Source organism: Hemiscyllium ocellatum, chromosome 1 (genome assembly GCF_020745735.1).
Source record: "Hemiscyllium ocellatum isolate sHemOce1 chromosome 1, sHemOce1.pat.X.cur, whole genome shotgun sequence".
NCBI classification, from domain to species: Eukaryota; Metazoa; Chordata; class Chondrichthyes; order Orectolobiformes; family Hemiscylliidae; genus Hemiscyllium; species Hemiscyllium ocellatum.
This window is the reverse complement of record NC_083401.1, coordinates 63,401,969-63,414,349: the sequence shown is the minus strand read 5'-3', so window position 1 is coordinate 63,414,349 and position 12,381 is coordinate 63,401,969.

Genomic DNA, 12,381 nt, shown 5'->3' with positions numbered 1-12,381 from the left:
TTATTGTTCAATCTTGAACAGCATTTTGCATATTAATACTGTAAGAAATAGAAACAAGAATAGGATGTTTGGCCCCTGGAGCTTGCTCCATAATTCACTAGGATCCTGGCTGATCCAGCATGCCTCACACCTGCTTTTCTGCCTTTTCACATTACTATCAATTCCCCTGCTGATCTGGAATCTATTTATCTCAGCCTTAAATGTACACAGGGACTCTGTCCCTACTGGTCTCTGTGGCAAGGAGTTCCAAAAACCTAACGAAGAGAAGAAAATCTGCTTTATCTCAGTCTTAAATTGGTGCCCCTTTATTCTGAGACTATGCGCTCTGGTCCTAGTATCTCCCATGAGGGAAAATATGCTCACAGCATTTACCTTGTCAAGCTCTCTAAGAATTCTATGTGTTTCAGTGAGATCACCTCTCATTCTTCTAAATTCCAATGAGTAGAGTCCCAATCTGGTTAAACCTTGCTCATCCCTCCATACCAGGGGCCATTGTAGTGAACCCTTGTGAACTGTCTCCAATGAAATACTACCTTTTCTTAAATAAGGAGATCAAAATTGCTCACAGTCCTCCAGATATGGCGTCATCAGCTGCTTGTATGATTGCCTCCTTATAGGCTTTTTCTTTCAACTTAATACTTCCCTTAACTTTTTCGATTAGTCATAGTTGGTTTATCCCTCTCTTAGAACCTTTATTACTTACTGGAATATATTTTTAACTGAGAGCCACGAATTACTGCCTTAAATGTCTGCCACAGCTCGCTTCCTGTCATTCCTGCTCTTTCTGCCAGTTCACTTCAGCCAACTCCAATCTCATTTCATTGTAATTCCCTTTATTTAAGTTAATAATATCCACCTCCACTTTCTTACATCCAAGATCTCTAACTCAGACTTGAAGAGCATAACATGACAACAAATACACATTATCAAGTTTTCAATTCAATTCCTCCGTAATTTCACAAATTATAAATGGGGTCAATTTATTAACTTGTGTGAAATCACAGACATATTTATCACTCTATAGCTATGTTGTAAATACTGTAATTTTAATCTTTGCTGCAGTAAAATGACAATATTTACTGTTGATTTATGCCCTTATAATGAAAAGGGAAAGGCTGGCATAAGCTCTTGCACACTTATGATCAAAATGCGACATTTGCCCTTTTGTACTAAAAGATTGCTTCAGTTTTGTGCCAATGTGTCTCAGTACGTGGAAAAATCCGCACTGAAATTACTGGATCTCCCGTGACATGACTCATGGACAAGATTTAAATAAACCATTTTTGGAACACTTTCCCGTACAGTATATTTTGTGTACAAGAAGACAGAAAGTTGTACCTAAGCCACAGTATGCAAGCAAATAAATTCCCAACCAATACACACTCCAGTGACTGCCATAATTAAATCTGTTTTTATCAACATTTCTTAAACTGTTACCTTTTGCTTTGTTCCCTGCTTTTGCAGACACTGAAGCTTTAACTATTGTGGCAAATGCCTCAGGGATAGAGATGGGTAATTATCGATCAGCAATGGTCCAACTGAATGGTGGAAGAATGTTGGCAAGCAGTGTGGGCTATATTTGTTCCAATATATTTTTTAACCTATTTCAACCAATGCATATGAGACAGGCTTGCAGTACAATGATGGAGCATATAAATAAGTAGAAGAACCAAACATACGCCACTCCTGCAGTATCAGTAATGTTAAACTTGAGGATTATGTTTCTGAAAACTGCACTATCTGTAAAGGATAGCGATATTAGTATTTTAACAAATGGGTCTTAGAGTTAATGTTAATAAATTTTTCCTGTGTAGTCTATTAGACATTGAATCATTGGTCAGCCATAAAGTGATTGCACTGCTGCATAGATTTCAGAAAATCACAAGAACTTTAAGGTAGCTAGATGACATTATGACAGGTGATGCTGTGGTATAAAAGGTTTCCATCTTAATTTCTGTCAAGTCAGTCCATTAGCCAGTCAGTTGGGTAGACAGTCAGTCAGTTACTTAGCAATCAGCAATGATGGGCTAAATGTTTCCAACAGATCTGACATCCCATGCATTGACCTTATCCATTTAAATACAAATACTGCTGCTTGGAATGGACGCCTGAAACCTTTTACATCATTGAGACAGCAGAATCATCTATCACTGGTCTGCCAGCATGCATGGAACTTATCATATATGAATGGAGCCATATTGATTTTATGAGTGATTTTATTGTCATGTGTTTTCTATAGTGAAAAATGCAGTAAAATACAGTGAAAAGCTTCCACTGACACCATGACCTGGCATCATTTTGAATAGTTTAAGAATAATAAAAGAAAGATAAAGCTTAAAAGCATTTATAACCTTTCCACCATTGATTTGCTGCTGCCAAAGCCATACCCAACCAATATTGAACTCACTGCTCCTCAGGGTCTGTCTCTTGTCACTGGGCATATCTCATCAATGGTGTCTCAGCTCATGTAGCAGCTGATGCTAAGCCCTGTGCTCACTCCTCTGCCACCTGCCTCCTCAACGTCATTGCCACAGTCCCACTCCAGGATCACCAGCCATTGCCATGTGGCAGACCCCATCAGAACCACTTTCCCACCACCTTCTGCCTTCCTCATTGATGCCACCACTGACAATGCTGCCATGACCATCCTCTCTCTCTTGAAGGTAAGTAGAAGCAAAAATTAAAAAGAAAAAGGAATGCGAAAAGAAGAAAGTAAAAACATGCATCCCATGCAAGATACATAAATGGATATTTGCAGTTGCACTGTTAGCATTCTTTAGCTTTTCTGACAGCCGATAAGTTTTATCTAAATAATAATGTAACTTTGCCTTAAATAAAACTTACTCGCAGAGAGTCTTCTCATTCCTCAATTGACTATTCAGACATTGTAATAGATTGCGGTATTTGAGGAGAAATTTACTCAAAATTTAATCAACTGTTGATACTTCGTGTGGCCATTCAATTCAACAACAAGTATATTTACATTGAGTTCAATAAATTTAAAAGATATAACAATTGGATTGAATAATAAAATAAATATTGCAGTATTTGAGGGATATCATTTTTGCCCGTTTATCAAGAGTGCCAGTTCATAAGGAGGAGGTTAAAACAAAGTTTGCTGCATATATGATTCTTAGGGGGCTTGCCAGAGTAAAAATGAAAATGTTTCTTTCCCCTAGTGGAAGCGCAGGACCAGAGGGAATGTTATCAGAGTAAGTAAATCAGAGGAGAGAGAGATCTTTTTCTCTCAGAGGATAGTGAATCTGTGGAATTCTTTACCACAGAGGGGGATTGAGGCTGAATTGCTTAAGGAAGAGATAAACGTATTTTTAATCAATAAGTGAATTAAGGGCAGGAGAGTAGAGTCATAGAGATATAGAGCACGGAAACAGACCCTTTGGTCCAACTCGTCCATGCCAACCAGATATCCCAACCCAATCTAGTCCCACCTGCCAGCACCCAGCCCATAACCTCCAAACCCTTCATATTCATATACTCATCCAAATGCTGTTTAATTGTTGCAATCCTACTGGCCTCCACCACTTCCCCTGGCAGCTCATTCCACACACGTACTACCTTCTGCATGAAAAAGTTGCCTCTTAGGTCTCTTTTATATCTTTCCCTGCTCACTCAAAACCTATGCCCTCTAGTTCTTTCCCCAATCCCAGGGAAAAGACTTTGTCTATTTATCCTATCCATGCCCCTCATAATTTTGTAAACCTCTATAAGGTCACCCCTCAGCCTCCGATGCTCCAGAGAAAACTGACTTAGCCTATTCAACCTCTCCCTATAGCTCAAATCCTCCAACCCTGACAACATCCTTGTAAATCTTTTGTGAACCCTTTCAAGTTTCACAACATCCTTCCATTAGGAAGGAACCAGAATTGCACCCAATATTCCAAAAGTGGCCTAACTAATGTCCTGAACAGTTACATCATGACCTCCCAACTCCTGTACTCAATACACTGACCAATAAAGGAAAGCACACCAAACGCCACCTTCACGATCCTATCTACTTGTCACTCCACCTTCAAGGAGCTATGAACCTGCACTCAAAGGTCTCTTTGTTCAGCAACACTCCCCAGGACCTTACCATTCAGTGTATAAGTCCTACTAACATTTGCTTTCCCAAAAATGCAGCATCCCAAATTTGTTTAAATTAAACTCTATCTGCCACTACTCAGCCCATTGACCCATCTGATCAAGATCCCGTTATAATCTGAGGTAACCTTCTTCACTGTCCACTACACCTCCAATTTTGGTGTCATCTGCAAACTTACTATCTAGACTTCTTATGCTCACATCCAAATCATTTATATAAATGATGAAAAGTAGTTGAACTAGCACTGATCCTTGTGGTACTCCACTGGTCACAGGCCTCCAGTCTGAAAAACAACCCTCCATCACCACCCTCTGTCTTCTACCTTTGAGCCAGTTATGTATCCAAATGGCTAGTTCTCCCTGTATTCCATGAGATCTAACCTTGCTAATCAGTCTCTCATGGGGAACCTTGTCTGAAGTCCATATTGATCATGTCCACCATTCTGCCCGCATCAATCCTCTTTGTTACTTCTTCAAAAAATGCAATCAAGTTTGTGAGATATGATTTCCCATGCACAAAGCCACGTTGACTATCCCTAATCAGTCCTTGCCTTTCCAAGTACATGTACATCCTGTCCCTCAGGATTCCCTCCAACAATTTGCTCACCAATGATGTCAGGCTCACTGGTCTATAGTTCCCTGGCTTGTCCTTATCACCCTTCTTAAATAGTGGCACCATGTTAGCCAACTTCCAATCTTCCGGCACTACAAGGGATGAGGGTTCTCAGATTGTCCGTGATCTTATTATTTTTCAGTAAGGCATGTTCTGTTTAATAACCCACTTCTGCTCCTAAACGTTCTGGTGTAAGTCAGTTTTCCTTAATTACTCATGAAAAATTAGTTTTTCATGCATTTGGTTCTGCAGCATGTATGTCAGTATATTCTATGTAGATCATTAAAGCTGAACTGTTACTATATTCCCTCTAGATTGTGTCATATATGCATATATTCCAGTATCAATTGCATTCAGATGCAGAAATGGTACCTAATTTTCTCTTGTAGCTTAGGACTACTCAGCCACTGCCAGACTGAGATCAACTTTTGTGGCACACCGGGTGGTGCTTTTACTCACTAAGCCATCAAGTGCATTAACCCAAGGCTTTTTAAAACACCAGTTATGAAAACATTTTGCTTTTCCAAATTATTGCTATTAAAAATGATGTGATCCAAAAATGTTTGTAGTTCTGGGAATTATTTGGAGTGCTCAACAAAATATTTAATGCAACACAAATGTCATGTTGATTTATTAGCTAATTATAGAATTGTGGTTATGGTTTTCAAGGTATTCATTTCCAGTGAATTCAATGATAATTTTATTTTAAATTCCTAAGTTTTGGTTTTTAATGTGTGCCATTCATCTCATCAAAAAGCTTATTTACGTAGCTGTAAAAACAGCAAATGTGCGAGTCTGGAGACTGACTGTTGTCTTTATTTGAAGAGGACTGCTGGTTTGTGCTTAAGGCCCAATTTTATGTGGTCAGAACTGTCTGAGGCTACAGTCCTTGGTGTATCTTTCAGACAAGAGGCAAGACTGGCATTTATGTTGGCATGGCTTGAGCTATCAGCTGGCTAGCACATTTGAAAGTATTTTCTGGACAATGAAATTCTTTTCATCATTACCTATTAAAAACACTTGAAACTGATTTTGGTTTTCTCTGGCTTAATCTTCATAGATTATACAATAAAGTAATTGCATGTCCATTGTCACTGTATTTTTTTCACAAAAAGTTACCCAAATCTAAGAAAAGTGGAAACCAGAATTTATTTTGGGGGTTTGAATATTATGATAACAGACATGAAGATGAAAGTGTCAAACAGGAAATTTGTTTTGAGACAAGATGAATAAAATTAAAATCATTTAATGCATTCCAATTCACAATTTCTATGAAAAACCATACTTTCTTAATATTACATTCTATAATTAATTTCTCCAAGTCAGTGCTAATCATCATACAAGAGGAGTAATTTATTATTTTGTGAGATATACAAACTGCCTCATAAGCGTGAGAAACAATGTTAAGGAATTTTTTTTCAGTAATCCATTTTTAAAGATCATCAGCTACAGAACAATATAGGTTAATAGTAATTCTTACCTGCTTTGAAGTGCTAACACAGTAGTTTTTCTTCAGTCTTGGAAATTCCTAATTAAGGGTTCCAGTAATGGAAGTGTCCATGTCGGATCTGTGAGTAGATAATATGTGGACAACATCATAAACAAAATATAATTTCACTAACAGTGCTCCTGAGCCCTCATGTCAACAACAATGAAACATTTTGTAATGCCCTGATGGAACGTGGCATGGAGTCTTCACAGGTGGTAATGTAATGCTAAGGATAAGGAAATCTGAAATTTGTAACATCATCCCCTAAGTGTGCATTGCACAATCAAAACATTCATGCTGTTCTGACAAAGTGGCAAGCCTCTTTGATTGCCCTCCATCATTCCATAAAAAAGAAACTCTTCCACATCACAGACAATGTTCCTACTTATTATATTTGCATACCTGACATGACAAGAAGGCAGTGGTGTGGGCAGTGTACTGGTCAGGATTCCTTGAACCTATAATTTGGAAGATGCAATTTGGGCAATGAATGAGCTACCGATGAAATGCAATTTGCTGCTGGTTGGATGGCAATACTGAAGTAGAGGATACATGATTGATGCAATTAGACTTTACAGGATCTCTCATTCAAACAATTTTACTCCAATGTTGTAAAGAGAAACAATTCCACTCCGCTTACTGTGCCTGTGCTAGTAGCCAATTTGTTGCCATATCGACATTGGATCAAAGATGGAAGGTTTCAATTTTGTGCCCCCGGAAGTGACTAACAGGTTCCAGCTGTGGCACGTGATGATTTCTCATCCTTCATGATCTCTTTTGGTGTGCTATCTCTGTGACCCTTATGATCTTTCAGCTTCTCATAGTTCCCATTCAGACTATACAACCATTAATTGCTCCACTTTAACCTCAGAGCCATGGTTTTGTGACTTGGCATGCTTTGTTGGCAATATATTCTCCTGATGTAAAATTCAGAGTGATAGTGATCTAGAAATCAGCACCCCCATTACCCACATTGTCTACCTCCACAGAGGTCTCCATTCACTCTGGTAGTCCATGTGATTCCACCTTTCTATCCTGAATTGGCCCTTTATAATGTAACCATGTCCGTAGTGACCACATCCCAGGAACCTATTTCCCAGATTTTAAATGCCCACAATCCTCAGGACTCTTTGACTGTAACCCTTGGAACCTTGGATGACAAGAGAAATAATGAGCTTAGTCAGTAAGAAGTATATGTATGTAAGGTTGAGGAAAATGAAAACAGTTCACTTAGGCCACAATTAGAATACAGAGTTCAATTCTGGTCTCCCTGCTGTAGGAAAGATATTGTGAAACAAGAAAGATTTACAAGGATGTTGCTGCGATTGGAGGCTTTCAGCTATAGGGAGAGGCTGTATAGGCTGGGGCTATATTCCCAGGATCGTTGAAGGCTGAGGTGTGACTTTATAGAAGTTTATAAACTCATGAGGAGCATGGATAAGGTGAATAGCTAAGGTATTGTCTTCAGGGGAGGAAGGCATTGGCTTACGGTAAGAGGGGAAATATTTAAATGAGACCTAAGGGGCAACATTTTCATGCAGAGGGTGGTGTGTGTACAGAATGAGCTGCCAGAGGAAGTGATAGAGGCTGATACAATAACAACATTTGGATATATGAATAGAAAGGATTTAGAGGGATATGGGCCAAATGCTGACAAATGGGAATACATCTATTTAGAATATCTGGGAAGCATGGTCACGTTAAACTGAAGGGTCTGTTTCCATGCTGTACATCTCTATGCTTCCATGACTGTATGTCAGACTGAGACCTTGAGGAATATAAAGGAAGCAGGAAAAACTTGAATAAGGAGTTAGGAGGCTTAGGAAGGGCAATCAAATGTTCTTGGCAAATAGGATGAAGGAAAAACCCGAGGCTTTTTATTCATATATAAGGGTAGCTAAGGAAAAGGTACTCCACCCAAAGACAAAGGAGGGAATTTACGTGCTGAGCCAGAGCATGTGGGTGAGATTCTTACGGATACATTGTATCTGTATTCACAAAGGAGAAGGTCATGCTGAATGGCGTGTCCATGGATGGGAGTATGTTGATGTCCTCGAACATGTTATAGAGTCATAGAGTCATAGAGATGTACAGCATGGAAACAGACCCTTCAGTCCAACCCGTCCATGCCGACCAAATATCCCAACCCAATCTAGTCCCACCTGCCAGCACCCGGACCATATCCCTTCAAAACATTCCTATTCATATACCCATCCAAATGCCTCTTAAATATTGCAATTGTACCAGTCTCCACCACTTCCTCTGGCAGCTCATTCCATACACGTACCATCCTCTGTGTGAAAAAGTTGCCCCACAGATCTCTTTTACATCTTTCCCCTCTTACTCTAAACCTATGCCTTCTAGTTCTGAACTCCCTGACCCCTGGGAAAAGACTTTGCTTATTTACCCTATCCATGCCCTTCATAATTTTGTAAACCTCTATAAGGTTACCCCTCAGCCTCCGACGCTCCAGGGAAAAGAACCCCAGCCTGTTCAGCCTCTCCCTATAGCTCAAATCCTCACCCTGCAACATCCTTGTAAATCTTTTCGGAACCCTTTTAAGTTTCACAACATCTTTCTGATAGGAAGGAGACGAATTGCATGCAATATTCCAACAATAATGTCCTGTACAGCCGCAACAACTCTGTACTCAGTACTCTGACCAATAAAGGAAAGCATAACAAACGCCTTCTTTGCTATCCTATCTACCTGCAACTCCACTTTCAAGGATCTATGAACTTGCACTCCAAGGTCTCTTTGTTCAGCAACACTCCCTTGGACCTTACCATTAAGTGTATAAGTTCTGCTAAGATTTGCTTTCCCAAAATGCAGCACCTCGCATTTATCTGAATTAAACTCCATCTGCCACTTCTCAGCCCATTGGCCCATCTGATTAAGATCCCATTGTAATCTGAGGTAGCCCTCTTTGCTGTCCACTACACCTCCAATTTTGGTGTCATCTGCAAACTTACTAACTGTACCTCTTATGCTCACATCCAAATCATTTATGTAAATGACAAAAGTAGACAATCCAGCACCAATTCTTGTGGCACTCCACTGGTCACAGGCCTACAATCTGAAAAACAACCCTCCACCACCCTCTATCTTCTAGCTTTGAGCCAGTTCTGTATCCAAATGGATAATTCTCCCTGTATTCCATGAGATCTAACCTTACTAATCAGTCTCCCATGGGGAATCGAATGCCTTACTGAAGTCCATATAGATCACATCTACCGCTCTACCCTCATCAATCCTCTTTGTTACTTCCTCAAAAAACTCAATCAAGTTTGTGAGACATGATTTTCCCCAATCAGTCCTTGCCTTTCCAAATACATGTACATCCTGTCCCTCAGAACTCTCTCTAACAACTTGCCAACCACCGACGACAGGCTCACTGGTCTATAGTTCCCTGGCTTGTCTTTACCCCCCTTCTTAAACAGTGGCACCATGTTAGCCAACCTCCAGTCTTCCAGCACCTCACTTGTGACTATCGATGATACAAATATCTCAGCAAGAGGCCCAGCAATCACTTCTCTACCTTCCCACAGAGTTCTCGGGCACATCTGATCAGGTCCTGGCGATTTATCCACTTTTATGCATTTCAAGACATCCAGCACTTCCTCCTCTGTAATATGGACATTTTGCAAGATGTCACCATCTATTTCCCTACAGTCTATATCTTCCATATCCTTTTCTACAGTAAATACTGATGCAAAATACTCATTTGGTATCTCCTTCATTTTTTGTGGCTCCACACAAAGGCCGCCTTGTTGATCTTTGAGGGGCCCTATTCTCTCCCTAGTTATGAAAAAGGCAGTGCTGGGAGTTTGAAAGGCATTAAGGCAGACAAATCCCCAGGACCTGATGGGATCTATCATCGAATACTGAGGGAGGTGAGGGATGAAATTACTGGGTCTTTGTATGAAAGCTTTGCATCCCCTCTAGTCACAGGAGAGGTTCAGGAGAACTGGAGAATAGCCAATGTTCTTTTTTTTAAGAAGGGCAGCAGGCGATGATCCAGGAAATTACAGGCTGGTGAACGTTACAACAGTGATTGGGAAATTGTTGGAGAATATTCTTAGGGACAGAATTTACTCACGTTTGGAAAAATATCAATGACAGGCAGCATGACTTTATACAGGGACAGTCGTCCCTCACAAAATTGATTGAGTTTTTTTTGAGCAAGTGTCGAAAATGATTGAGTGAATGGTGTCCACATTGAATTTAGCAAGGCCTTTGACATGGTCCCTCATGGCCAAATTTGGAATATTATGTATAGTTCTGATCACTGCACTACCAGAAGTTTGTGGAGGTTTACAAGAAGGTACATAAAAGGTTTACCAGGATGTTGCCTAGTTTGGAATGTATTAGCTACGAGGATAGCTTGGTCAAACTTGGTTTGTTTTGAGTTGAACATTGGAGGCTGGCGGCAACCTGACAGAAGTTTACAAAATAATGAGAGGCATGGATAGACAGAACCTTTTTTCTCAAAATACAAATGTTAATTGCAATGGGACATGGATTTAAGGTAAAAGGGAGAATGTTAAAGCAATGTGAGAGGCAGATTGTTTTCCGCCAGCAGTTGCTGGAATGTGCTACCAGAGGAGGTGGTATATCATAGAACATAGAACATTTTGGTGCAGTACAGGCCCTTGATGTTGCACTGACCTGTGGAACCAATCTAAAGCCCATCTAACCTACACTATTTCATTTTCATCCATATGTTTATCCAATGACCATTTAAATCCCCTTCAAGTTGGCAAGTCTACTACTGTTGTAGGCAGTGTGTTCCATACCCCTACTACTCTCTGAGCAAAGAAACTACCTCTGATATCTGTCCTTTATCTATCACCCCTCAATTTAAAGCTATGTGCCCTTGTGCTAGCCATCAGGCATCCAAGGAAAAAGGCTCTCACTGTCCACCCTATCTAACCATCTGATTATCTTGTATGTCTCAATTAAGTCACCTCTCAACTTCCTTCTCTCTAACACAAATAGCCTCAAGTCCCTCAAACTTTCCTCATAAGACCTTCCCTCCATACCAGGCAACATCCTAGTAAATCTCTTCTGAATCCTTTCCAAAGCTTCCACAGCATTCCTCGATGCTGATACATTTAAGAGACATGTTAAATATATATATGAACTGATATACAAACAGGCAAGGATTAGACGAATGTCGACTACATAAAGGCATAAGAATTTTTGTTTCGAAAAGGCGTCATGTGTTGGTGCAAGCTTGGTAAGCTGAAAGGCAGTTCCTGTGCTGTGTTATTCTTTATTCTCTAACCCCACTCCCCAAACTTCTGATACATTCCTGACTATTGTTACACTCATTCCCAGGACTGACCATGGCCCATTTCCCAGACTGATTTGGCAGTAAGTGACTGACTGAGCACACCCCAGGGCTTATGCTGACATATCCACAGTATCCCAACTAACGAACCAGTTGACCCCTGGACTGATTGCACTTGCCCTGTAGGATTGACAATGGCACAGTCCTGGACTACAAAGGCAAGGGTTCCCCAGACTCTGGGAGGACCAACAACCTGCCTGAATCTGCACACCCACTGTGCAGTAATTGGACAAGACCTTTACTGGCTGTTGATAAATATGGTCTGAGGCTGGAAATAGCCAGCTTGTCTTGACAGGATATTAAGATTTAAGTGGCCTTTTCATACACTCCTGAAAAGACAATGAAAAGGCAACAGACAGCTTTTTGTTTAAAACCTGCCATTATTTAAATATCTACAGAAATGCAGCACAATCTCGTAGGCTCAACAAATATAATGTGAAGAAAAACATTTATGTCGCAAGGAGATGCAAATGACCTAGGACTCTGACCCTATTTTGTGTCAATGCTAATTTCATCAGGGATCTGTATGAACAGTGGGAACTCCAGTACTATGGTCACCTGACAAAGACCCGCTTGTGGTAAAACGATCTGGGGGTAAGTCCTTCTGCAAGATAAAGAGCCTCAAAGGGATGAGATCCACTGCAAAGCAGGAACGTTCCCTCAACATTTTTGAACAAGCAGAGAAGTAGGACAATAGTTTTTACCTGCAGATTTGAATAATCAATCCATATATTTGCTGCGGTTCTCAGTACAACATCAACAGAATCAAATCCAGAAAAATCCTGTTGGAAGGAGAGCTAGCAACTGAGTCACAGATGGGACCTG